We start from the raw sequence: 24,877 nt of genomic DNA, 5'->3' as shown, positions 1-24,877 counted from the left end.
AAAATCTCAAATTTGGACTCATCAGACCAAAGGACAAATTTCCACCGGTCCAATGTCCATTGCTCATGTTTCTTAGCCCAAGCAAGTCTCTTCTTCTTATTGGTGCCCTTTAGTAGTGGTTTCTTTGCAGCAATTCGACCAGGAAGGCCTGATTCACGCAGTCTCTGGACAGTTGATGTTGAGATGTGTCTGTTACTTGAACTCTATGAAGCATTTATTTGGGCTGCAATCTAAGGTGCAGTTAATTAACTCTAATGAACTTATCCTCTGCAGCAGAGGTAACTCTGGGTCTTCCTTTCCTGTGGGGTCCTCATGATAGCCATGTATACCAACCCTACCTTGTCACAACACAACTGGCTCAAACGCATTAAGAAGAAAGAAATTCCACAAATTAACTTTTAACAAGGCACATCTGTTCATTGAAATGTATTCCAGGTGACTACATCATGAAGTTGGTTGAGAGAATGCCAAGTGTGTGCAAAGCTGTCATCAAGGCAAAGTGTGGCTACTTTGAACAATCTAAAATCTAAACTATATTTTTTGATTAACACTTTTTTTGCTTACTTCATGATTCCATATGTATAATTTCATAGTTTTGATGTCTTCACTATTATTCTACATGTAGAAAAAAGTAAAAACAAAGAAAAACCCTTGAATGAGTATGTGTTTCCAAGCATTTGACTGGTACTTTACATCTGGTGTAAAAGGAGCAATTATTGGTACAATGATTATCTTCGGATGTATTACTTATTTATACGAATATTGGACATGAAGAATGAAGATTTTATTTATTTATTTTATTTAACTAGGCAAGCCAGTTAAGAACAAATTCTTATTTTCAATGACAGCCTAGGAACAGTGGGTTAACTGCCTGTTCAGGGGCAGAACGACAGATTTGAACTTGCGACCTTCCGGTTACTAGTCCAACGCTCTAACCACCAGGCTACCCTGTACGTATGTACACTGTTGTTTATATATATAATCTGTGGATTACATTTGCTTGTGTTGTTACGGGTTAGTGTTTTAGTGTTTGATGATGAATAGGCACGTTTAAGAGGATGCATGCCGCTGACCTTGATGTCTGTTTTCTGGTGAGGAGAAAATATGACTATCTAGTTTGGAACTTTGAAACTGGGTACTGCTTGTGCTCAGCAGAGTGTGTTGTGGAGTAGTCCACCACGTTGGTAAGGATTTGAAAACCACTTAAGTTACTAAGCAGGGAGACTGTCCCAAAGCTAGTGTTATTACCCAGGTAATATATGGCAGGCTGGCAAGCTTCCCCAAAGCAAGGTCAGGCATAGCATGCTAAAGGCACTTTTTACAAGCTTCCACTGACAATAGCAGGTGACAGAAAAATAACAGCATTTCAAGTTTTATTTCCTCTGTCTGGTTACTAGCAACACAGACCAGTGATCAACATTCATGAATCTCGCAGGAATTTCAAAATTGTTTGACAGGATTGTGTTTGAGACATTACATTTCTTCCAATGGTTTCTTCCTAACGCAAGGGGCTAGTCATGTATGATGCTGCCTGATTAACTGAAGCAAAGGGAGCGATGGAGAGAGAGAAGCAGGGTTAAGTGAGGGAGAAGAGACGTATGTGAGACAGAGAGACGTATGAGATGGGGAAGACAGAGAGAAAGAGATGGAAGCAGAGAGAGAGAGAGAGAGAGAGGTTGAGGTTGAGGTTCAGATCAGCAGACAGGCCAATGTGTGCCCCAGTCCCAGCAGTAGTTAGAGCCCTACAGGGTTCTGGTCTTGACCAATGGCAGGTTTAACCATCCAGAGGTGCTAGGCCTGGTTGCCATCGTCGCTGCCTCCCAGCCATGCTCAGGGTCGCACAGGAAGAATAGACTTTCTCCATACAGGAGCAGGCAGTCTTTATGTGCATTCTGTTAAACATTTACAGAGAACTGGATTCTTCTCTGATCCCACAAGTCATCCGTGCCTATGATTGACTTCATCTGGGCTCCTCTTTTCTCATTCAATGCCAAAGCGTTTAGCGACGGGGATATAAAGAGATGTTGTAACCCATAACTAGGGCTCAATTTACAATATAGGATGCACAACTGCAGCTACAGACGTTCGAGTATCTTCATGTATGCTAACCCTTCCCAGTCTACACTCATTTCCTTTCACAATCCCAAAATGCGCTTTTTATTTGTTGTGCTGTCAAGGACAAATCGGGAATGAAAAGCTCGGCTAAACATATGGTCCTCTATGACTAACAATGGGAGAACATGAGCAAGATGGGACCAGTCTTACTGTTACTGCGTGATACACTGGCCTCCTCAGTAGAAACAGCATGCCAGGGCATTGGGAAAAGAGTGAGACACCTTTAGCCATCACAAGGTTCCTTCATGTCAATGCAACTCCTTTGTGGGTTAATGGATGTATGCGTAAGCACCGAGCAGCAAGGTGTTGTCTTCGGTCACTGCCGTAGTGTCTAATGAACACACTGTTCATACTGTTAATGTCCCATAGCCTGGTTAAAACAGACTGAACACTGTGGTCAATGATGGTGAGTGCAGCATTCAGTCTAGTTTAAATCAATATCAGGCCAACTGTCTGAGGCCTTCCAGATCAGTTCTCTGTTCTGTAGCCTAACAAGGTCCTTTATGTTGTTCACTTCACACTGTCTGACATGGTCCTCACACAGGCCGCTTCATTGAGCTGCAGGGCGCTGTCTGACCAGCCAAGTACAAATGATGCAAAGGTTTGCTGATGTTTGATTTCTCTTTATTAAACGGTTTGACCTATTGACCCTGCTGGAGCGTTGTGAAGGTATTCTAAATGCGGAAGACACAGTTCAGTTGAATGCATTCAGTTGTACAACTGACTAGGTGTTCCCCTTTCCCTCCTTCACCAAGTTGGTGGGGGCACACCAGCTGTTTCCCTTTGTGAATGGAGGAAATTCCTCAATGGTCCAACCTATCAAACCCCACCTCATAAGCATAGTTACATTAACTGTATAAACAAAGCATGCTAGTCAAACAGCCATAGTTGTGATCGCTAATTGTTGGTACAGTGTGAGATTAATTGGATATGCCACCATGCATTCAACATTGTTTCTACGTTGACGTGATAACCCAGTACCCTGTGTGCCCCTGAAAGGGAATGAAAGAGTTTCAGTTGTATAGACGTTTTTTTATCTACTGTAAGTCTCGACTTGATCCTTCACTAGGAGTCAAACAACAGCGATGCTATTGGTAAAACATGAAGTCTTTAGCACCGTTTATACCTGGTTCTAACACCTATCCTTTGCCCACATTGTGCCCACATACGAGTGTAGACGATTAAAAGACGGATTATGATCGGATTGGAGGTAGTCAGGTATGCATTGTGTCTGGATATCTTATAAGTGTAGACGGATCTGGAGAGTGAAAACCTTGAAATGATTATTATTATAACTACTAAAATAATTTACAGGACCAGCACCATTGACTTATGACATCACTGTATGACATCAATGTCTTAAAATAAACAAATATTTAGAAAAAATATGTCAAACAATTTGCATACATGGAGGAACCAGAATATCTGGTCAGAATGTGAACACAATGGATGGATAAGAGACACCATTTTATTACCACGTGAAGACACATCTGAAAATGTGGGCACAATCAGAATGTGGACAAGATCAGGACAAAGGATGCATGTTAGACCCGGGTATAAACAAGGCTTCTGTCACAACCATAGACCAATACAGTACATCAATATGTCCCTTTTTGTCCCAATGACAAACTGCACAGTATAAAGCCCCTGGAAACCGCTAATTGAATTTCTCTTTTCCTAAACGTAACCAAAAGATCACATCAGTCCCCCCCAAAAAAAACGAAAGCCATGTTAATGGCTGTTTATTTTTGCTGTTTAAGACTGTTCTCTGCCCCATGTGGTTCCAATGAGATTCAATCTATTTAAACTCAAATCAGATGAAGCGTTTTAGATTAAATCCTTAATTGTAAACTCTAGGGTTGGTCGGCCCACAGACTGCGCTTCTGGAGAGATACTGATCTGCTCTGTGTAAATAAACTGACTTCTAAATGGATTCTCACTTTTGTCGATATTTACCTTGGAGTGAACCCTTGAAGCTCAACTGAAGGTAACAAACAACTTCTCTGATAGAAGACGGCATGGCAACGATATTAGTCCAAAACATATATTCTAGTGTCAATTTACTACAAAGTGTAAATAGGATAATTGCAGTCATAAAGTCAGTCTCATCCAAAACAGAGTTTTGTAAGTGTGTTCGTCATGACTTTACTTGAGGGTTGGGTTTTGATTTCGACCATGCTTACCTGCCCACCAACACGGGACACACAGCTGCATTGATTGAGCTCTATCCAATCCTACCGCAGAATACACAGACGGTGAGACAGACCTTCAGCAGATCGGACACGGCACGCATTTTTTTACTTGAGAAACACTGCACCAGACTACATAACTACAGTAGATCCAAAATTGTGCGACCAAAACCTTGGAAAAAAAATCTAAATTAGTTACAGATTTAGATGAATTCATTTATCTTAGATTCATTCTGACTATTTTGTGGAAGTGATACAGGCTTTGGTCCTATGGTGTCTTCTTTAGTATCATGGCATTCTAACATTTTGTTTGTGCATGCCGCCACCTACTGAAGTGCACACCTGGCTTTTCAAGGTGTCAGATACTGGAGACTGTGATATGCTGGAGTGGAAAGCCTTATATTGCTACCTTGTGATCGATCATGTTACATTTTTCGATACAAAAGTAAAATGGAAATGGGAAAGTAAAACATTGCACCAACTAACCCTACACTTCTTTTTTTAAACACCCCATTCCACTACTTTGTCCCTATTTGATCCTACACCAGACCGATGGCCTTGGAGGATGGGACACTTTCTTTCAACACACCTTGTAACTCTGCTGCAGTAAAACCTTGTACACCCAAGTACTTCTCTGCAGCTGCCACCCCAACATCTATTTAAAACACTGAAGCACAGATTCGTATAACTTTGTATTGGCCTAGGCGTACTACTCACCTTTGACCCATCATCCTCTACACTTTATTGCCTCAACATAAGACACCTTCTGTTCTACTCTGACAACCTCAACCCGTCTCCCTCTCACCGGGTACTTCTAATCGCCAGCAACATGATCACCCCCCCCACAATTGACAGTTTTTTCCACTGATATTACATATTCCGTTGTCCCATGGCCTCCTGCACACTTCTGCAACATGTCCATAAGCTTGGCATCTTAGTGGGTTCGGCACAAAAGCTCTCACGGGATAACTGAGATATCCTAACATGACTTTGTCAGGTAAAGAATGCTTCAAAACTCAAGAGCAGACAGTGTCTTCTCAATTTCACTATGCTCGCCACAGGGTTTGCGTTGTACCAAACGGCGGGTGTCACAGACACAGGTCATCTACATTTCAGTTGCTCCACCTCCACACTTAAATGCCACCTCAGTAATCACTCCTTTCAAAGGTTCCCTGCTCCGGAGAGCAAAGCAAGTCACAGATCTTGTCCCGAGGTGCGTGACTTGAAGTGCCTGCTCCTTCTGGGCGGAAGAAACAGAGAATAATCCACTTCAAGCTACCTTCACCGATTTAACCCAAATGATTTTGTGCCCAGCCAGGGACTACATATGGGTCAACCAAAAGTCAGAGATCCATGTTCTCAAAATGTCACTGCCACTGGGCCACAATCATCTTTTGCATGACCATCGGGGCGAGTCTTGGACTCTGAGGTCTTGACCACACCCTCACTCTTGTCAGGTTCAATTTCTGAGCCATCAGAGACACCATTCTTCCACAACACACATCTCCCCTCTGCACGCATCTCCTTCTTACTTGCTGTCCATAACCAAGTCTATCCATTCACCACGCTCAAGTCACCCACTGTATTGTTTGCAGAACACACACTGATGGCCTTTCTCCAATACCCAACTTCTCTTCCTTTAATAGCCCAATTTACTAGTCTGGGTATCTCTGGCATCTTCATGCCCACAAAGCGTGGGCTACCCTGCATCTGAGAACACTACCCTCCACTTCTTCACCGTAGAACAGGTTACATTCTAATGGTGTCTCATGGGGGACAGACATTAGTAACTGCCACATCAAGTCCCACACCTAATACTGAAATCCTTTTTTCTTAATGAGCAACACAGAAACACATGTGAAATCAGTATGTTCAGTCGCTCTTCAACCATTTGACTATTAGGGGGTCTTTGTACTCAGGTGTTTAGGCTGGAAGACTTATTCTTCTCATCAGGTTCAAAACGAACACCATTGTGGCATATTTTTCAGGGAGGTCCCACAGTTGACAGTGCATGTCAGAGAAAAAAACAAGCCATGAGGTTGAAGGAATTGTCTGTAGAGCTCCGAGGCAGGATTGTGTCAATGCACAGATCTGGGGAAGGGTACTAAACAATGTCTGCAGCATTGAAGGTCCCTAAGAACACAGTGGCCTCCATCATTCTTAAATGGAGAAGTTTGGAACCACCAATACTCTTCCTAGAGCTGGCCACCCGACCAAACTGAGCAACAGGGGGAGAAGGGCCTTGGTCAGAGAGGTGACCAAGAACCCGAAGGTCACTCTGACAGAGCTCTAGAGTTCCTCTGTGGAGATGAGCAAACCTTCAAGAAGGACAACCCTAGCCAGCACTCCCCCAGGCCTTAATGTTAAAGTGGCCAAAATGAAGCCACTCCTCAGTAAAAGGCAAATGACAGCCCGCTTGGAGTTTACCAAAAGGCACCTAAAGACTCTCAGAACATGAGAAACAAGATTATCTGGTCTGATGAAACCAAGATTGAACTCTTTGGCCTGAATGCCAAACGTAACGTCTGGAGGAAATCTGGCACCATCCCTACGGTGAAGCATGGTGGTGGCAGCATTATGCTGTGGGGATGTTTTTCAGCGGCAGGGACTGGGAGACTAGTCAGGATCGAGGCAAAGATGAACGACGCAAAATACAGAGAGATCCTTGATGAAAACCTGCTCCGGAGTGCTCAGGACCTCAGACTGGGGTGAAGGTTCACCTTCCAACAGGAAAATGACCCTACGCACACAGTTAAGACAACGCAGTAGTGGCTTCAGGACAAGTCTCTGAATGTCCTTGAGTGGACCAGCCAGAGCCCGGACTTGAACCCGATCAAACATCTCTGGATAGACCTGAAAATAGCTGTGCAGCGACACCCCTCATCTAATCAGACATAGCATGAGAGGATCTGCAGAGAAGAATGAGAGAAACTCCCCAAATACAGGTGTGCCCAGCTTGTAGCGTCATACCCAAGAAGACTCAAGGCTGTAATTGCTGCCAAAGGTGCTTTAAAAATTACTGAGTGAAGGGTCTGAATACTTACGTCAATATAATAGCAGTTTTTCATTTAAAATAAATTAGCAAAACATTTGACCTGTTTTTGCTTTATTATTGTGTGTACATTGATGATGAAAAATACTATATAATCAATTTTAGAATAAGGCTGTAACCTAACAAAATGTGGAAAAAGTCAAGGGGTCTGAACTTTCCCGAAGGCACAGTGTGTTGGACTGTAGACTTAATTTGAACAGTTTGTCGGAAATTGCATGAAGTTTGGCCATTACAGGATGCCAAGTCTCAAACCCACTGGGCAAAAACTAGTTTGAATCAACGTTGTCGCCACAATTTCAACCAAAACCAATCAATGTGAATGCTGTTGAATTAACGTGGAAAACTGATTGGTTTTACAAATGTGCCTGAATCAAATGACTTGGTGACATTGTTGAATTGATGTTAGTTGATGTTGATGATAGTTGTTAGTTGATGTTGATGATGAATTGATGTCAGTTGACAACTCAACCTAGTGTAAATTAAAACTAGATGTTGAACTGACATCTGCCCAGTGGGAAGGCTTTTCAGTCGGATCATATTTCATGGCTTTTGGATATTGCATATCTCAGTGGAGGCTTCTGAGGAGAGGACGGAGAATTATGGCAGGCATTATTATCAGCCATCCTCCCCTCCACTGGCATAGCCTCTATTTGGCTAACTGAGTCATTTTAGGCCTTTCTGATAGTGGATAAACAGTTCTTACTGACTGACCCAGTCAGATATAACTAATTTACGGGATAAGGAGCCCTGTAGACGGGGGACATTAATAGGGCTGAAGGGCTAACCTTACAGGGAGAAATCATTCCCATATGACCTACAGATGTAGGATCTTAATTTGATCACCCTGTTGCATGAGAACTTTCCTGCAATGCAGGACATTTAACACCTGAAGTGTATTTGAGGTTTTAAAAGGCTTCTGAAGTTTATTGTTTCCACTTTGAAATGTCAGTCTTAAATTTGCCCTTACAAAAATATCAACCCCTACAAAAATGTTGGTTAATGATAATTACATTTATTTCTCCAGGGTTAATTTCCTGCTGTAGCAAACTGGCTCAAATGAAAATCCTACATCTGTCATTTCCATACCATGGTGTGAAACCAGGGTGGGGTGCATAGAGCTGTCTTGCATCACCATTATTGGGTATCAAAACCCTTCAGTTCACACATGGATCCAGTTACAGACCACTTTCAACACTCTGTCGAGAAATGCTTTGCTTTAGAATTTTACAAGCAACTATAATGTGGATATGAAATCACATCATATGATTCCTCAACCGTTTCCAGAGTGAATGTAGGCTACAATAATGTGAAGTCGGTAGCAACAGTGAGAGACAACACCATGAGAATTGTGTCCCTCAGTGTGGAGACACTAATATAAATGTTGGTGGAATGTTTGCTGATGGTTTCCACATGGACGTAAGCACACACACACACACACACACACACACGCACGCACGCACGCACGCACGCACGCACGCACGCACGCACGCACACACACACACACACACACACACACACACACACACAGAGAGAGAGAGAGAGAGACAGAGACTTATGGGGCGTGCCGTGTAAATTGCGGCGTGCCGTGTAAGGGCATGAAGACCAAACACGTAACAAAAACACAGGGTTGAAACCCAAACAAAAGAGCGAAGAGTACCTCGAATAAATAACACACGGGCACAATGATTAACACACGGGACTAGAACCGAAATCATCTGTGCAATCCAACAAAGGCACGAAAGCCCAAAAACGCACAGATACTCACACCCACCAATGGACATTGTAACAATAATGGACCGCCCAATGGAAACCACAGGGCACACTTCTACAAATACTAATCAGTGGGAATAGGGGACAGTTGTGTGTGATGGAAGTTTGAGGGATCCATGCCACAGAACATGTTACTATGTGCAGTCAATTGGTGTAAAAGATGGAGACTCATGATTAACCAGACAAAAACACAGATAATGACTTTTAGAAAACCAGCTACTAAGAAAAGTGTTTTTCAGTATTGTTTTGGAGTTTACTAGCATTTATAAATATTTGTGTATTTTTATTGATGAACATGTTACCTTTCCATACGCAACATCTGCCCTGGCTGACTCAGTAAGCAGAGCTCTTGTTATAGAAAAAAACAAAAACACTCAAAGATATTGATTATGTCACATATTCCAAACTGCATCAGACATGCGTGTGCCCTGTTCTGGACTATGCAGCAGGAGTGTGGGGTGCTAACAGGTATTTTAAAAACAAACATGTTCATAACAGAGCACTACGTTACTTTTTAGGTGTCCACAAGTTTGCACCTGTACTTGCAATAACAGGGAACATGGGCTGGGAACCCTGTGAGTTGTCTACCACATGAATCTTCTCTTTGTGTCAGAGTGGGTTAAAGTGACTTCTGTTTTTTTTCTGTATTTATTTGTGTGTTTATGGTATGTATGTATGTATGTATGTATGTATGTATGTATGTATGTATGTATGTATGTATGTATGTATGTATGTATGTATGTATGTATGTATGTATGTATGTATGTATGTATGTATGTATGTATGTATGTATGTATGTATGTATGTATGTATGTATGTATGTATGTATGTATGTATGTATGTATGTATGTATGTATGTATGTATGTATGTATGTATGTATGTATGTATGTATGTATGTATGTATGTATGTATGTATGTATGTATGTATGTATGTAACACAAGACGTATGTGGCAGGGTCTACAGTCAATCACAGATTAGAAAAGAAAGGCAGCCCCATCGCGGACACCAACGTCTTGCTCCCAGACAAATTAAACAACTTCTTTGCTCGCTTTGAGGACAAAACAATGCCACAGCCCGCTACCAAAACCTGTGGGCTCTCCTTCACCATGGCCAACATGAGTAAAACATTTAAACGTGTTAACCCTCGCAAGGCTGCCGGCCCAGACGGCATCCATAGCCGTGTCCTCAGAGCATGCGCAGACCAGCTTACTGGTGTGTTTACGGACATATTCAATCAATTCCTATCCCAGTCTGCTGTGCCCACATGCGTCAAGAGGGCCCCCATTGTTCCTGTTCCAAAGAAAGCTAAGGTAACTAAATGACTATCGCCCTGTAGCACTCACTTCTGTCATCATTGTAACGGCGTTCTTCGTTTGTTGAAAGAGAGTCGGACTGAAATGCAGCGTGAGGGTACTCATGTCTTTAATGAAGAAAAACGGAACGATACATGAAATAACTAATAAATACAAAAACAACAAACGGAACGTGAAACCTAATTACAGCCTATCTGGTGAACACTACACAGAGACAGGAACAATCACCCACAAAATACACAGTGAACCCCGGCTACCGAAATACGGTTCCCAATCAGAGACAAAGAGAATCACCTGACTCTGATTGAGAACCGCCTCAGGCAGCCAAACCTATGCAACACCCCTACTCAGCCGCAATCCCAATAACTACAAAACCCCAACACGAAATACCACAAAATAAACCCATGTCACACCCTGGCCTGAACAAAATATATAACGAAACACAAATCACTATGACCAAGGCGTGACAGAACCCCCCTAAGGTGCGGATTCCCGGACGCACCTCAAAACCATAGGGAGGGTCCGGGTGGGCTTCTGTCCATGGTGGCGGTTCCGGCTCGGGACGTGGACCCCACTCCATTAATGTCATAGATCCTCCCCTTCGCGTCCTGGGATAATCCACCCTCGCCGCCGACCATGGCCTACTAGTCCTCACCCAGAACCCCACTGAACTGAGGAGCAGCTCGTGACTGAGGGGCAGCTCGGGACTGAGGGGCAGCTCGGGACTGAGGAAGCTCGGGACTGAGGGGCAGCTCGGGACTGAGGGGCAGCTCGGGACTGAGGGGCAGCCCGGAACTGGGGGGCAGCCCGGGACTGAGGGGCAGCCCGGAACTGAGGGGCAGCCCGGGACTGAGGGGAAGCCCAGTACTGAGAGAAAGCCCAGCACTGAGAGGAAGCCCAGTACTGGGAGGAAGCCCAGTACTGAGATGAAGCTCAGGCAGGTAGTAGGCTCCGGTAGATCCTGGCTGGCTGGCGGATCTGGACGATTCTCATTGACTAGCAGATCTGGAAGGTTCTGGGTGACTGGCAGATCTGGAAGAGACTGGTTGACTGGCAGATCTGGAAGAATCTGGTTGACTGGCAGATCTAGAAGATCATGGCTGACTGACGGATCTAGCTGCTCTATGCAGACTGTCAGCTCTGGCTGCTCCGTGCAGACTGGCAGCACCTTGCAGACTGGCAGCTCCTTCCAGACTGGCAGCTCCTTGCAGACCGGCAGCTCTTTGCAGACTGACAGCTCTGGCTGCTTCATGCAGACTGACATCTCTGGCTGCTTCATACAGACTGACAGCTCTGGCTGCTTTATGCAGACTGACAGCTCTGGCTGCTTCATACAGACTGACAGCTCTGACTGCTCCATGCAGGCTGACAGCTCTGACTGCTCCATGCAGGCTGGCAGCACCTTGCAGACTGGCAGCTCCTTGCAGACTGGCAGCTCCGTGCAGACTGGCAGCTCTGGCTGCTTTATGCAGACTGACATCTCTGGCTGCTTCATACAGACTGACAGCTCTGGCTGCTTCATGCAGACTGACAGCTCAGGTTGCTCCGAACAGGCAGGAGGCTCCGGCAGCGCTGTAGAGGAGGAAGGCTCTGATAGCGCTGAACAGGCGGGAGACTCCGACAACGCAGGAGGGAAGGAAGGCTCTGGCTGTGCTGAACAGGCGAGGCGCACTGAAGGCCTGGTGCGTGGTGCTGGCACTGGTGATACTGGATCGAGGACACGCACAGGAAGCCTGGTGCGGGGAGCTGCTACCGGAGGACTGGTGTGTGAAGGTGGCACAGGATGGACTCGACCATGAAGGTGTACTGGAGAGCCTGAGAGCAGGACTGGCACAGGACGTGCAAGGCTAGGTAGGTACACAGGAGGCCTAGTGCGTGAGGCTGGCACATTTTTCACCAGCCGACTAACACGCACCTCAGGACGAGTATGGAGCGCTAACCCAGGTGCATTCAAATCCCTGACACGCTCCGTCGGATGAATTTTGTACCTAACGCACCAAGCTATCAACTCCCTCATTACTCTCCACTCCACCTTCCCCATTAACTCCCTCGCAGTCTCTGCTTCGCTCACCTCTAACACCGGCTCTGGTTCTGGTCTCCTCCTTGGCTCTTCACGATTAACAAGGAGAGTTGGCTCAGGGCTATCTCCTGACTCAGCCACTCTCCCTCTGAGCCCCCCCCAATACATTTTTGGGGCTGACTTTCGGGTTTCTTTCTGCACCGCCGTGTCTGCCTCTCCAACTCCATTCTCCTATAGCCCTCTTCGCACTGCTCCAGCGAATCCCAGGCGGGCTCCGGCACTCTCTCTGGGTCGACCACCCACCTGTCTATTTCATCCCACGTCATATACTCCATGCTTCTGCTGTCCATAACGTCCTCATAACAGCGTCTCTCAGCTCTCGTAAGTGCCTCCTTTCGCTGCTCCTGCTGTCGCTGCCTGGAACCACGCCACTCAGTCCGTGTGTGGTGGGTGATTCTGTAACGGCGTTCTTCGTTTGTTGAAAGAAAGTCGGACCGAAATGCAGCGTGGTGGTTACTCATGTCTTTAATGAAGAAAAACGGAACGATACATGAAATAACTAATAAATACAAAACCAACAAACGGAACGTGAAACCTAATTACAGCCTATCTGGTGAACACTACACAGAGACAGGAACAGTCACCCACGAAATACATTTACATTACATTTAAGTCATTTAGCAGACGCTCTTATCCAGAGAGCGACTTACAAATTGGTGCATTCACCTTATGACATCCAGTGGGAAAAATACACAGTGAACCCCGGCTACCTAAATACCTAAATACGGTTCCCAATCAGAGACAACGAGAATCACCTGACTCTGATTGAGAACCGCCTCAGGCTTTGAGAAACGAGTCAAGGAACATATCACCTCCACCCTACCTGATACCCTAGATCCACTCCAACTTGCTTACCGCCCCAATAGGTCCACAGACGATGCAATCGAAATCACACTGGACACTGCTCTAACCCATCTGGACAAGTGGAATACCTACAGCTGAAGTCGGAAGTTTACATACACCATAGCCAAATACATTTAAACTCCGTTTCACAATTCCTGGCACTTAATCAAAGTAAAAATTCCCTGTCTTAGGTCAGTTTGGATCACCACTTCATTTTAAGAATGTGAAATGTCAGAATAATAGTAGAGAGAATTAATTATTTCAGCTTTTATTTCTTTCATCACATTCCCAGTGGGTCAGAAGTTTACTCAAATACTCAATTAGTATTTGGTAGCATTGCCTTTAAATTGTTTAACTTGGGTCAAACATTTTGAGTAGCGTTTCACAAGCTTCCTACAATAAGTTGGGTGTATTTTGGCCCATTCCTCCTGACAGAGCTGGTGTAACTGAGTCAGGTTTGTGTGTGCTCGCACACACTTTAGGTTCAGTCGACAAATGTTCTATAGGTTCGAGGTCAGGGCTTTGTGCTGGCCACTCCAATACCTTGACTTTGTTGTTCTTAAGCCATTTTGCCACATCTTTGGAAGTATGCTTGGGGTCATTGTCCATTTGGAAGAACCATTTGCGACCATGCTATAACTTCCTGACTGATGTCTTAAGATGTTGCTTCAATACAGCCACGTAATTTTCTTTCCTCATGATGCCATCTATTTTTTGAAGTTCACTAGTCCCTCCTGCAGCAAAGCACCCCCACAACATGATGCTGCCACCCCCGTGCTTCACGGTTGGGATGGTGTTCTTCAGCTTGCAATCTTCCCCCTTTGTCCTCCAAACATAACGATGGTCATTATGGCCAAACAGTTCTATTCTTGTTTCATCAGACCACAGAATATTTCTCCAAAAAGTATGGTCTTTGTCTCCATGTGCAGTTGCAAACCGTAGTCTGGCTTTTTCATGGCGGTTTTGAAGCAGTGGCTTCTTTCTTGCTGAGCGGCCTATAGATACTTTTGTACCATTTTCCTCCAGCATCTTCACAAGGTCCTTTGCTGTTGTTCTGGATTGATTCTCACTTTTCGTACCAAAATACATTAATCTCTAGGAGACAGAACGCGTCTCCTTCCTGAGCGGTATAACGGCTGCATGGTCCAATGTTTATACTTGCGTACTATTGTTTGTAACGTGGTACCTTCAGACGTTTGGAAATTGCACCCAAGGATGAACCAGACAAAAGAAAATCAGAGGTCTTGACTGATTTCTTTTGATTTTCCCATGATGTCAAGCAAAGAGGCATTGAGTTTGAATGTAGGCCTTGAAATACATCCACAGGTACACCTCCAATTGACTAAAATTATGTCAATTAGCCTATCAGAAGCTTCTAAACCATGACCTCATTTTCTGGAATTTTCCAAGCTGTTTATAGTGTATGTATAGTGTATGTTAACTTCTGACCCACTGGAATATATGTTGAATTGACATCTGTTCCCAGTTGGTTGAAACTCTCGACACGCTCCACTGCAGCCGTGTGGATTGGGGTGTGCTCGCTCCCCCATTTCCTCTAGTCCACGATCAGCTCCTTAGTCTTACTGACATTGAGGGAGAGGTTGTTGTCCTGGCACCACACTGCCAGGTCACTGACCTCCTCCCTGTAGGCTGTCCCATTGTCGCCGGTGATCAGGCCTACCATCGCTGTGTTGTCAGCATACTTGATGGTGGTGTTGGAGTCATGTGTGGCCATGCGATCGTGCGTGAACAGGGAGTACAGGACAGGATTAAGCACACACCCTTGTGGGGCCCCTGTGTTGAGGGTCAGCGTGGTGAAGGTGATGTTGCCTACCCTCACCACCTGGGGTCGGCCCATTAGTAATTCCAGGATCCAGTTGCAGAGGGAGGTGTTCAGTCCCAGGGTTCGAAGCTTGCTGACGAGCTTGGAGGGGATTATGGTAATAATAATCATACATGGGATTTATATAGCGCTTTTCAACAAACCACAAGTGTTGAACGCTGAGCTGTAGTCAATTAACAGCATTCTCACATAGATATTCCTCTTATCTATTATAATTGTGAGTAAACATTACATAACTGTAGGTGGCAGTAAATTGCCATACTTGGCTTTATACCTGTTCAAACAACACACTAGATGGCAGTACACACCTTTTCAGTTTGTTTAACAACTCATATAAGTAGTCGAAGAAGAAAAATATAAGTGGGGTGTTTTGTTTGAACAGGTATAAAGCCAAGTTTGGCGATTTACTGCCACATACAATTAGGGAATGTTTACTCACAAGTGACCAGTGAGCTGAGATAAGACGGGGCTTTACCTAGTAGAGACTTGTATATGACCTGGAGCCAGTGGGTTTGGCCACGAGTATGAAGCGAGGGCCAGCCAATGAGAGCGTACAGGTCGCAGTGGTGGGTAGTATATGGGGCTTTGGTGACAAAACGGCCATCTGTGATAGACTGCATCCAATTTTGTTGAGTAGAGGGTTGGAAGCTATTTTGTAAATTACATTGAAGAAGTCGAGGATTGGTAGGATGGTCAGTTTTACGAGGGTATGTTTGGCAGCATGAGTGAAGGATGCTTTGTTAAGAAATGGGAAGCCGGTTCTAAATTTAGTTTTGGATTGGAGATGTTCAATGTGAGTCTGGAAGGAGACTTTACAGTCTAACCAGACACCTAGGTATTTGTAGTTGTCCACATATTCTAAGTCAGAACCGTCCAGAGTAGTGATGCTGGATGGGCGGGCAGGTGCGGGCAGCGATTGGTTGAAGAGCATGCATTTAGTTTTACTTGCATGTAAGAGCAGTTGGAGGCCACGGAAGGAGAGTTGTATGGCATTGAAGCTCGTCTGGAGGTTAGTTAACAAAGTGTCCAAAGAAGGGCCAGAGGTATACAGAATGGTTTCGTCTACGTAGAGATGGATCAAAGAATCACCAGCAGCAAGAGCGATATCATTGATGTATACAAAGAAGAGAGTCGGCCTGAGAATTGAGCCCTGTGGCACCCCCGTAGAGACTGCCATAGGTCCAGACAACAGGCCCTCCGATTTGACACACAGAACTCTATCAGATAAGTAGTTGGTGCCTCTACAGCAACGTCATTTCCGGTCACAACTTGCAGGCTTGTTTTCGAATTGCTGTGCGTTTTGTTGCCAACCTATTTTGCTACCTGACAACTTTACGGGTTTCACTTTTTAATTACCGTTCATATATTTATTTTTTCCTCGACTTTTTCACTCCGGACGCTTTATCTGGACACGATTCGTCAGGACCTCCAACAGCCGAAGCTAAGTAGTAACATTAACATGATACCTTCTAATTGCAGCCGCTGTGCTCGCCTTACGGCGAGGATAGCTGTACTGCAAGCCCAGCTTCAGACGCAATCGTTAGGCAAGGGTAATTTCAGTGTAGGAAAGGATGAAACAGTGTCTGTGCCACCAGTAAGTACAGATAGTAGTATAAATCCCCTGGCACAGTCCCCGCAGCCGGACAACTTTCTCACGGTTTCTGGAAGGAAATGCTGTAGGAACGCTCAACCGGTGTCGCTCATTCAGCAGACAGAAACTTTCAACCGGTTCTCCCCATTAAGCAGCGGGTCAGTGTCAGAGGCCGAGTCTTCTCTGGTCTCTACTCCTCCCGTTACGGGGTCTGAGACGCCGAAGCTTCCCACCATTAGCTCTGACAAATTGAAAACTCTAGTCATTGGCGACTCCATTACCCGCAGTATTAGACTTAAAGCGAATCATCCAGCGATCATACACTGTTTACCCGGGGGCAGGGCTACCGACGTTAAGGCTAATCTGAAGATGGTGCTGGCTAAAGCTAAAACTGGCGAGTGTAGAGAGTATAGAGATATTGTTATCCACGTCGGCACCAACGATGTTAGGATGAAACAGTCAGAGATCACCAAGCGCAACATAGCTTCTGCGTGCATATCAGCTAGAAAGATGTGTCGGCATCGAGTAATTGTCTCTGGCCCCCTCCCAGTTAGGGGAGTGATGAGCTCTACAGCAGAGTCTCACAACTCAATCGCTGGTTGAAAACTGTTTTCTGCCCCTCCCAAAAGATAGAATTTGTAGATAATTGGCCCTCTTTCTGGGACTCGCCCACAAACAGGACCAAGCCTGACCTGCTGAGGAGTGACGGACTCCATCCTAGCTGGAGGGGTGCTCTCATCTTATCTGCCAACATAGACAGGGCTCTAACTCCTCTAGCTCCACAATGAAATAGGGTGCAGGCCAGGCAGCAGGCTATTAGCCAGCCTGCCAGCATAGTGGAGTCTGCCACTAGCATAGTTAGTGTAGTCAACTCAGCTATCACCATTGAGACCGTGTCTGTGCCTCGACCTGGGTTGGGCAAAACTAAACATGGCGGTGTTCGCCTTAGCAATCTCACTAGGATAAAGACCACCTCCATTCCTGTCATTACTGAAAGAGATCATGATACCTCACATCTCAAAATAGGGCTACTTAATGTTAGATCCCTTACTTCAAAGGCAATTATAGTCAATGAACTAATCACTGATCTTAATCTTGATGTGATTGGCCTGACTGAAACATGGCTTAAGCCTGATGAATTTACTGTGTTAAATGAGGCCTCACCTCCTGGCTACACTAGTGACCATATCCCCGTGCATCCCGCAAAGGCGGAGGTGTTGCTAACATTTACGATAGCAAATTTCAATTTACAAAAAAAAAAAATGACGTTTTCGTCTTTTGAGCTTCTAGTCATGAAATCTATGCAGCCTACTCAATCACTTTTTATAGCTACTGTTTACAGGCCTCCTGGGCCATATACAGCGTTTCTCACTGAGTTCCCTGAATTCCTATCAGACCTTGTAGTCATTGCAGATAATATTCTAATCTTTGGTGACTTTAATATTCACATGGAAAAGTCCACAGACCCACTCCAAAAGGCTTTTAGAGCCATCATCGACTCAGTGGGTTTTGTCCAACATGTCTCTGGACCCACTCACTCTCACAGTCATACGCTGGACCTAGTTTTGTCCCATGGAATAAATGTTGTGGATCTTAATGTTTTTCCTCATAATCCTGGACTATCAGACCACCATTTTATTACGTTTGCAATTGCAACAAATAATCTGCTCAGACCCCAACCAAGGAACATCAAAAGTCGTGCTATAAATTCACAGACAACACAAAGATTCCTTGATGCCCTTCCAGACTCCCTCTGCCTACCCAAGGACGCCAGAGGACAAAAATCCGTTAACCACCTAACTGAGGATCTCAATTTAACCTTGCGCAATACCCTAGATGCAGTTGCACCCCTAAAAACTAAAACAATGTCTCATAAGAAACTAGCTCCCTGGTACACAGAAAATACCCGAGCTCTGAAGCAAGCTTCCAGAAAATTGGAACGGAAATGGCGCCACACCAAACTGGAAGTCTTCCGACTAGCTTGGAAGGATGGTACCGTGCAGTACCGAAGAGCCCTTACTGCTGCTCGATCGTCCTATTTTTCTAACTTAATTGAGGAAAATAAGAACAATCCGAAATTCCTTTTTGATACTGTGGCAAAGCTAACTAAAAAGCAGCATTCCCCAAGAGAGGATGACTTGCACTTTAGCAGTGATAAATTCATGAACTTCTTTGAGGAAAAGATTATGATTATTAGAAAGCAAATTACGGACTCCTCTTTAAACCTGCGTATTCCTCCAAACCTCAGTTGTCCTGAGTCTGCACAACTCTGCCAGGACCTAGGATCAAGAGAGACGCTCAAGTGTTTTAGTACTATATCTCTTGACACAATGATGAAAATAATCATGGCCTCTAAACCTTCAAGCTGTATACTGGACCCTATTCCAACTAAACTACTGAAAGAGCTGCTTCCTGTGCTTGGCCCTCCTATGTTGAACATAATAAACGGCTCTCTATCCACTGGATGTGTATCAAACTCACTAAAAGTGGCAGTAATAAAGCCTCTCTTGAAAAAGCCAAACCTTGACCCAGAAAATATAAAAAACTATCGGCCTATATCGAATCTTCCATTCCTCTCAAAGATTTTAGAGAAGGCTGTTGCGCAGCAACTCACTGCCTTCCTGAAGACAAACAATGTATACGAAATGCTTCAGTCTGGTTTTAGACCCCATCATAGCACTGAGACGGCACTTGTGAAGGTGGTAAATGACATTTTGATGGCATCGGACCGAGGCTCTGCATCTGTCCTCGTGCTCCTAGACCTTAGTGCTGCTTTTGATACCATCGATCACCACATTCTTTTGGAGAGATTGGAAACCCAAATTGGTCTACACGGACATGTTCTGGCCTGGTTTAGGTCTTATCTGTCGGAAAGATATCAGTTTGTCTCTGTGAATGGTTTGTCCTCTGACAAATCAACTGTACATTTCGGTGTTCCTCAAGGTTCTGTTTTAGGACCACTATTGTTTTCACTATATATTTTACCTCTTGGGGATGTTATTCGAAAACATAATGTAAACTTTCACTGCTATGCGGATGACACACAGCTGTACATTTCAATGAAACATGGTGAAGCACCAAAATTGCCCTCGCTAGAAGCATGTGTTTCAGACATAAGGAAGTGGATGGCTGCAAACTTTCTACTATTAAACTCGGACAAAACAGAGATGCTTGTTCTAGGTCCCAAGAAACAAAGAGATCTTCTGTTGAATCTGACAATTAATCTTAATGGTTGTACAGTCGTCTCAAATAAAACTGTGAAGGACCTCGGCGTTACTCTGGACCCTGATCTCTCTTTTGAAGAACATATCAAGACCATTTCGAGGACAGCTTTTTTCCATCTACGTAACATTGCAAAAATCAGAAACTTTCTGTCCAAAAATGATGCAGAAAAATTAATCCATGCTTTTGTCACTTCTAGGTTAGACTACTGCAATGCTCTATTTTCCGGCTACCCGGATAAAGCACTAAATAAACTTCAGTTAATGCTAAATACAGCTGCTAGAATCCTGACTAGAACCAAAAAATTTGATCATATTACTCCAGTGCTAGCCTCTCTACACTGGCTTCCTGTCAAAGCAAGGGCTGATTTCAAGGTTTTACTGCTAACCTACAAAGCATTACATGGGCTTGCTCCTACCTACCTCTCTGATTTGGTCCTGCCGTACATACCTACACGTACGCTACGGTCACAAGACGCAGGCCTCCTAATTGTCCCTAGAATTTCTAAGCAAACAGCTGGAGGCAGGGCTTTCTCCTATAGAGCTCCATTTTTATGGAACGGTCTGCCTACCCATGTCAGAGACGCAAACTCGGTCTCAACCTTTAAGTCTTTACTGAAGACTCATCTCTTCAGTGGGTCATATGATTGAGTGTAGTCTGGCCCAGGAGTGGGAAGGTGAACGGAAAGGCTCTGGAGCAACGAACCGCCCTTGCTGTCTCTGCCTGGCCGGTTCCCCTTTTTCCACTGGGATTCTCTGCCTCTAACCCTGTTACGGGGCTGAGTCACTGGCTTGCTGGGGCTCTCTCGTGCCGTCCCTGGGGGGTGCGTCACCTGGGTGGGTTGATTCACTGTTGTGGTCGGCCTGTCTGGGTTTCCTCCCCCCTTGGGTTGTACCGTGTCGGAGATCTTTGTGGGCTATACTCGGCCTTGTCTCAGGATGGTAAGTTGGTGGTTGAAGATTTCCTTCTAGTGGTGTGGGGGCTGTGCTTTGGCAAAGTGGGTGGGGTTATATCCTTCCTGTTTGGCCCTGTCCGGGGGTGTCCTCGGATGGGGCCACAGTGTCTCCTGACCCCTCCTGTCTCAGCCTCCAGTATTTATGCTGCAGTAGTTTATGTGTCGGGGGCTAGGGTCAGTTTGTTTATCTGGAGTACTTCTCCTGTCCTATTCGGTGTCCTGTGTAAATCTAAGTGTGCGTTCTCTAATTCTCTCCTTCTCTCTTTCTTTCTCTCTCTCGGAGGACCTGAGCCCTAGGACCATGCCCCAGGACTACCTGACATGATGACTCCTTGCTGTCCCCAGTCCACCTGGCCATGCTGCTGCTCCAGTTTCAACTGGCCTGGGCCCTAGGACCATGTCCCAGGACTACCTGACATGAGGACTCCTTGCTGTCCCCAGTCCACCTGGCCATGCTCCTGCTCCAGTTTCAACTGTTCTGCCTTACTATTATTCAACCATGCTGGTCATTTATGAACATTTGAACATCTTGGCCACGTTCTGTTATAATCTCCACCCGGCACAGCCAGAAGAGGACTGGCCACCCCACATATGCTCTCTCTAATTCTCTCTTTCTTTCTCTCTCTCGGAGGACCTGAGCCCTAGGACCGTGCCCCAGGACTACCTGACATGATGGCTCCTTGCTGTCCCCAGTCCACCTGACTGTGCTGCTGCTCCAGTTTCAACTGTTCTGCCTTATTATTATTTGACCATGCTGGTCATTTATGAACATTTGAACATCTTGGTCATGTTCTGTTATAATCTCTACCCGGCACAGCCAGAAGAGGACTGGCCACCCCACATAGCCCGGTTCCTCTCTAGGTTTCTTCCTAGGTTTTGGCCTTTCTAGGGAGTTTTTCCTAGCCACCGTGCTTTTACACCTGCATTGTTTGCTGTTTGGGGTTTTAGGCTGGGTTTCTGTACAGCACTTTGAGATATCAGCTGATGTACGAAGGGCTATATAAATACATTTGATTTGATTTGATTTGAACCAGGCGAGGCAATCCTTTGAGAAACCAAGGCTATTGAGTCTGCAAATAAAAATGTTGTGATTGACAGTGCCAAAAGCCTAAGCCAGGTCGATGAATACGGCTGCACAGTAATGTCTCTTATCGATGGCGGTTATGATATCGTTTAGGACCTTGAGCGTGGCTGAGGTGCATCCATAACCAGCTCTGCAACCAGATTGCAAAGCGGATAAGGTATGGTGGGATTCAAAATGGTCAGTAATCTGTTTGTTAACTTGGCTTTCAAAGACCTTAGAAAGGCAGAGTAGAATAGATACAGGTCTGGATATAGGTCTGTAGCAGTTTGGGTCTAGAGTGTCTTCCCCTTTGAAGAGGAGGATGACCGGGGCAGCTTTCCAATCTATGGGAATCTCAGACGATACGAAAGAGGTTGAACAGGCTAGTAATAGGGGTTGCAACAATTTCGGCAGATCATTTTGGAAAGAGAGGGTCCAGATTGTCTAACCCGGCTGATATGTAGGGTTCCAGATTTTGCAGCTTTTTCAGAACATCAACAATCTGGATATGTGTGAAGGAGAAGTGGGGGAGGCTTGGGCGAGTTGCTGTGGGGGGTGGAAGGCTGTTGATCAGGGTAGGGGTAGCCAGGTGAAAAGCATGGCCAGCCGTAGAAAAATTATTATTGAAATTCTCAATTATAGTGGATTTAATGGGGGTGACAGTGTTTCCTAGCCTCTGTGCAGTGGCCAGCTGGGAGGAGGTGCTCTTATTCTCCATGGACTTTACAGTGTCCCAGAACTTTTTTGGGTTAGAACTACAGGATGCAAATTTCTGTTTGAAAAAGCTAGCCTTAGCTTTCATAACTGCTTGTGTATATTGGTTCCTAACTTCCCTGAAAAGTTGCATATCACAGAGGCTATTTGATGCTAATGCGGTACGCCACAGGATGTTTTTGTGCTGGTCAAGGGCAGTCAGGTCTGGAGTGAACAAAGGGCTATATCTGTTCCTGGTTCTACATTTTTTGAATGGGGCATGCTTATTTAAGATGGTGAGGAAGGCATCCTCGACTGACGGGATGAGGTCAATATCCTTCCAGGATACCCGGGCAGGTCGATTAGAAAGGCCTGCTCGCTGAAGTTTTAGGGTGCGTTTGACAGTGATGAGGGGTGGTCGTTTGACCGCAGACCCATTACGGATGCAGGCAAAGAGGCAGTGATCGCTGAGATCCTGGTTGAAGACAGCAGAGGTGTATTTGGAGGACAAGTTGGTTAGGATGATATCTATGAGGGTGCCCGTGTTTACAGATTTGGGGTTGTACCTGGTAGGTTCATTGATAATTTGTGTGAGATTGAGGGCATCAAGCTTAGATTGTAGGATGGCCGGGTTGTTAAGCATGTCCCAGTTTAGGTCACCTAGCAGCACGCGCTCTGAAGATAGATGGGGGGCAAACAAAATTCACATATGTGTCCAGGGCACAGCTGGGGGAAGAGGGTGGTCTATAGCAAGCGGCAATTGTGAGAGACTTGTTTCTGGAAAGGTGTATTTTTAGAAGTAGAAGCTGGAATTGTTTGGGCACAGAGCTGGACAGCATGACAAAACTCTGCAGGCTATCTCTGCGGTAGATTGCCACTCCGCCCCCTTTGGCAGTTCTATCTTGTCGGAAAATGTTATCGTTAGGGATGGAAATTTCAGGGTTTTTGGTGGTCTTCCTAAGCCAGGATTCAGACACAGCTAGGACATTCGGGTTGGCAGAGTGTGCTAAGGCGGTGAATAAAACAAACTTATGGAGGAGGCTTCTAATGTTAACATGCTTGAAACCAAACCGGGAGTGGAGCTAGGCACTGCTGCCCCTGGATTGACCTCTACATCACCAGAGGAACAGAGAAGGAGTATGATAAGGGTACGGCTAAAGGCTATAAGAACTGGTCGTCTAGTACATTTGGAACAGAGAGTAAAAGGAGCAGGTTTCTGGACGCGATAGAATAGATTCAAGACATAATGTAGCGACAAATGTATGGTAGAATGTGAATACAGTGGAGATAAACATAGGCGTAGCGTGACGATGAGAGAGATATTGTCTCTAGAAACATAATTTAAACCAGGTGATGTCACCGCATGGGTGGGAGGTAGAACTGAATGGTTAGCTAAGGCATATTGAGCAGGGCTAGAGGCTCTACAGTGAAACAAGACAATAATCACTAACCAGAACAGCAATGGACAAGGCATATTGACATTAGGGAGAGGCATGCGTAGCCGGGTGATCATAGGGGTCCAGTGAGTAGTTAAGCTGGCTGGAGACATTCAGCCTGCCGGGGTGAACTGGGGCTAGCAAGGGGCTAGCAAGCTAGCAGAAGGGCCTTAGAGGTGCGTCGTGATGGAAGAAGTCTATTGTAGTCTCCTTGTGCGGTTCCGTCGGCAGACCAGCCGTGATGGATTAGTAGGGTTCCTTGTAGTAAAGGTGCCTATCTAACATTATGGTGGTAAATTCCCACTTCCCAAATGGTTATGTACACAGCATAAGAATTATCTTGCCTTTTTTGGGGGGTTGTTTGCTTTTCAATGTTTGGAGGATCATTGTGTTGTATCATTTGCACAGTTCTTTATAAAAAATGTAGTTGTTTTTACATTTGACAGTGTAAAACAGTGTGTGAGGGGGATATACAGTGCCTTCAGAAATTATTCATACCCCTTGACTTATTCCACATTTTGTTATATTACATTCTGAATTCAAAATTAATGAAATATTATTTTTTTCTCACCCATCTATGCAAAATACCCCATAATGACAAACTGAAAATATGTTTTTATAAATGTTTGTAAATTTATTGAAAATGAAAAACAGAAACATCACATTTACATAAGTATTCACACCCCTGAGTCAATACTTTGCAGAAGCAC

Source organism: Oncorhynchus gorbuscha, linkage group LG02 (genome assembly GCF_021184085.1).
Source record: "Oncorhynchus gorbuscha isolate QuinsamMale2020 ecotype Even-year linkage group LG02, OgorEven_v1.0, whole genome shotgun sequence".
Taxonomy (NCBI): domain Eukaryota; kingdom Metazoa; phylum Chordata; class Actinopteri; order Salmoniformes; family Salmonidae; genus Oncorhynchus; species Oncorhynchus gorbuscha.
The sequence above is the reverse complement of the archived record's forward strand: the minus strand, read 5'-3'. Positions refer to the sequence as shown.